The sequence below is a fragment of the Sapajus apella genome, unplaced genomic scaffold (genome assembly GCF_009761245.1).
Source record: "Sapajus apella isolate SASKATOON/1434 unplaced genomic scaffold, GSC_monkey_1.0 scaffold68, whole genome shotgun sequence".
NCBI lineage: Eukaryota > Metazoa > Chordata > Mammalia > Primates > Cebidae > Sapajus > Sapajus apella.
This window is the reverse complement of record NW_022437008.1, coordinates 7,982,702-7,987,005: the sequence shown is the minus strand read 5'-3', so window position 1 is coordinate 7,987,005 and position 4,304 is coordinate 7,982,702. Positions and strand designations below refer to the sequence as shown.

Genomic DNA, 4,304 nt, shown 5'->3' with positions numbered 1-4,304 from the left:
CTATATTCTTGCTGCCTTGTTTCTATACTGTACTTTACTAATAGAACTGGGAAAGAATATCCAGTATACCACTGATAATCATAACCCAGGACTTCCTAATATACAGCACTGCTCAATTTTACATTTTTGGCTGTCATCAGCAATGTTTCTTTTGAATATATATAAAACTATACAATCTTGTTGTTATACAAACTGCCCCCTTTTCTAGAAATATGCTCACTTGATATAGAAAGAACTGTAAATATAAAAAACACCCACAAATAAAGGCAAACAGATTTTTTTTTAAAAAAAGCATTTGTAAATGAGTTAATATCCTTAAGGAGTTCCTGCAAATCCATAAGAAAACCATTTATAAACCAATGAGAAAAGGGAACAAACAACTTAAAACACTTCCTAGAAAGGTGAGCATCAGAAAGAGTCAAATGCATAGGTATAAATTTAACATGAGGTGACAGCTTGTGCTTTACGAAATGCCAAAAAGCATTGTGGAAAGTTTTAAATGCCTAGATTGCAAAGGTAATGCATGTTCTTGGATTGGAAGACTTACTATGGTTAAGATGGCAGTGCTCCCCAAATTGATCTACAGATTTAACACATTCCCTCTCAGAATCCCAGGAGAAGCTTTTGCGGAAATTGACAAGCTGATCCTGAAATTCATATGGAAACTCAGGGGACCCAGAATAGCTAAAACAGTCTTGAAAAAGAAGAGTAAAATTGGAAGACTCACACTTTCCAATTTCAAGACGTACTACAACACTGTAGTAATCGGGACAGTGTGATACTGGCAGAAGGATTGACATAAACCCATGGAACAGAATTGAGAGAAAGGAATAAACCCTCAAAAGAAATGGTCAGTTGATTTTCAACAAGGATGTGAAGATAATTAAACAGAGAATGAATGGTCTTTTCAACAAATGGTGCAGGAATAACTGATATCGACATGCAAAAGAATGAAGTTCAGCCCCTTCCCCTCCGTACACACCAATTAACTCAAAGTGAATCACAGACCTAAGTATAAGAGCTAAAACTAAAACTTTCAGAAGAAAACATAATAACTCTTCATGACCCTGGAGTAGCACAAACCTTCTTAGATACAACACCAAAAACACAAGTGACTTTTTTAAAAAGTAGATTAATTGGACTTCATCAAAATTAAAACTATTGTGCTCAGAGGTGTACTGCTAAGAAATTGAAAAGACAACCCATGGAACGAGAGAGAATATTTGCAATCATTTATCTGATCAGGAACTTCCAGAATATATGAAGGAATTATAACTCTTTCAATGATAAAATATTAAAGGATTTGGGTGGCTATTTCTCCAAGTAAGATACATAAATGTCCAATAAACACATGAAAAGATGCTCAACATCATTAGCTATCAGAGAAATGCAAATCAAAACCACAAGCAGATACCACTTTACACCCACTTGATGGCTAAAATTAAAAAGCAGACAAATGTCACGGATGTGGAGAAATTAGAACTCTCATACATGGCTGATGATGGATTGTAAAATGGTATACACTTTGAAAAAAAAACATTTCTTCAGCATTTCCTGATTTTAAATATAGGGTTACCATATGATTTAGCAATCCCACTCCTAGATACATACCCAAGAAAAATGAAAACATATATCTATGCAAAAATGTCTGTATATGAATGTTCATAGCAGGATGATTCATAACTACAAAGTGGAAACCACCCGAATGCCCATATCCCTTCCATAAACAATGTAGTCTGTCCGTACAGTAAATAGCGTTCAACAATAAAAAAGAATGTTGATACATGCTGCAACTTGGATGAAGCTTGAGAACACCGTGCTAAGTAAGAGAAGAGAGCCAAAAACAACTGCACTTTATTCCACTTCTGTGAAATGTCCAGAATATGCACATCTGTAGAGAACAGTACGTTAGTGGTTGCTGGGGCTGGGGGTGGGGAATGAGGGATTGTGCTGGCAAATGCATATGGGTTTCTTCTGAAGTTATGAGAATGTCACAAAATGATACTGAGGTGATAGTTGCACAACTCTGTGAATAAACCAAAAATCATGAAGTGTACATTTTACATGGGTGAATTGGATGGCATATGAATTATATCAACTAATAAAACTGCTAAGAAGGAAAAACTCTTCCTTCTCTAACCAGTCATTGTACTCAGGAATCTATCCCTAAGGAAATATACTTGTTCCTCCATTACTCCAATACTTATTAAGTGGCACTTATCTAGTAGGTATTGTTTAAGGTGCTGGGGATACAGCAGTGAACAAAATACGTAACTAATCAGAGAATTAGATCAGAAATTCTGAGAATCAGATCTGAAAAAAACAAGGGATGTTCACAAGCCGGAAACACCTAAATGGTCCAGTGGCAAACAAATTATGGCATATGGTGGTATGTTACCTAACCATTTAAAATGTAATTTCACAGAATAGTCACTGGTGTGACTCTTCTGAGAAAATGATACGGTAGGATGTGAAGAATGTAAAATCCTGTATATGAAATACTATATACTGCAGTGAAATCAATATTATTTCTTTAGGTAATGGTGCTGGGTTTTGACTCAAGGGCCCACCTATCGATTGCTATTTCTTTTTTGTGTTTTTTTTCTGAAGTGTCTAACTCTCATAGAGTAAGATACATTATCTTTATGATCCTAAAGATCATCAGCATCCATTTTCCTGAGTTCCCATTGACACTAAGCAAAAGCACTGAACTGCTGCAGGCCTCTCTTTTCAATGCTTCTATCAATAGGTTTGTCTCCCTTGAGGTTAAGAGAACAAAACCATAGAAAATCGGGTTTGCTGCTGAATAAAATTGGTATTTTTCACATGCCAGGATGAGTGTGGCATTGTCTAATTTGAAAAAGAAGGAAACTAACAGAATAAGTATCTACTCTTTATTAGAGACTGCCTTTTTGTGTGTGTGTGTGGTGTGTTTTATGTATTCGAATTAGTTGTGTTTTGCTTCTTTCGGTATCAACCTGCCAACAATTTTCATTACATCCAGATTTATCTTTAGTGCTTACGATGTGTCAGCCATTCCCTTCCCACCAACCTGCCTTTTTTTTTTGGAGACCAGGTCTTGCTCTGTTGCCCATGTTGCCCAGGCTGGAGTGCAGTGGAACAATCATAGCTTACTGCAGACTCGACGTCTTGGACTCAAGTGATCCTCCCGCTTCAGCCTCCTGAGTAGCTGGGACTACAGGCTTGCACTACGACACCTGGCTAGTTTTTTTATTTTTGTAGAGACAGGATCTCGCTATGTTGCCCAGGCTGGTCTTGAGCTCCCGGGCTCAAGTGAACCTCCTGTTTCAGCTTCCCAAGATGTTAGGATTACAGGCATTATGCACTGTGCTTGGCCACTAGGCATTTCCATACATCACCACATCTGGTTCAACTCTGTGAGGAAGGTGTCATTATCTCTTGTTCACAGATGAACAATTTAGGTCACATAGCTGGTTTGCACCGGAATCAGAACTGCAGTACAGGTGCTGTCGGTACCAGAGCTGATGTCATTGCCCACTGTACTGTACTGCCTGCTATGAAGCTGTGAGGTCACAGATGACAAGGTTGTGTAGCAGGAGGGGTTTGCAGTCTAATCAGGGCATCTGGGCGCACACTCATACAAAGCAAGGAATGAATGAGTCCTAAAGTATAGATTATAGAAAACTAGGAAATAACAGAACACAGTAAAGTACCTATTCATGGCCATAAACAGTAACTGAAATAGTTGAAAAGACAACTGATGATTACAAATGGCCGTTGCCAATTCCCAGGAATAAATACATTTATGCTGTTGTGTATTTCCTCTACTTCATATTATCCCTGTTTACCTCCCTTTTAAAAGATTTCTGTTATTAAAGTAAATAAACGGTTGGTATGTATATGATTTAGGTTCCTTTTTTAGATCATGTTTTGATTTTTGTTTTTTTTAAGATATACTCTGTTGCCCAGGCTGGAGTGCAGTGGTGCAATCTCAGCTCACTGCAACCTTCACCTCCTGGGTTCTCAGCCTCCCGAGTAGCCAAGATCACAGGCACGCCACTACACCCAGCTAATTTTGTGTGTGTGTATTTTTAGTATAGATAGGGTTTCACCATGTTGGCCAGGCTGGTCTCAAACTCATGACCTCAGATGATCTGCCAGCCTCGGCCTCCCAGAGTGCTGGGATTACAGGCATGAGCCACCGCACCAGCCTAGATGGTGTTTTTTGAAGCTAGTGTTTCTGCATTATTTGTAAGCTGAGGTGTATCCAACTCATGACCAACATCTTTTTTTTTTTTTTTTTTTTTTTTTTTTTTTTTTTT

At 38.0% G+C, this 4,304-nt stretch overlaps 1 protein-coding gene across 2 annotated transcripts in view; it reads left to right on the top strand.

The window, feature by feature from the left end:
- Positions 1–4,304, top strand: part of DPY19L3 (dpy-19 like C-mannosyltransferase 3) — an 81,876-nt gene that overhangs the window by 44,549 nt on the left and 33,023 nt on the right. The window lies entirely within an intron of this gene.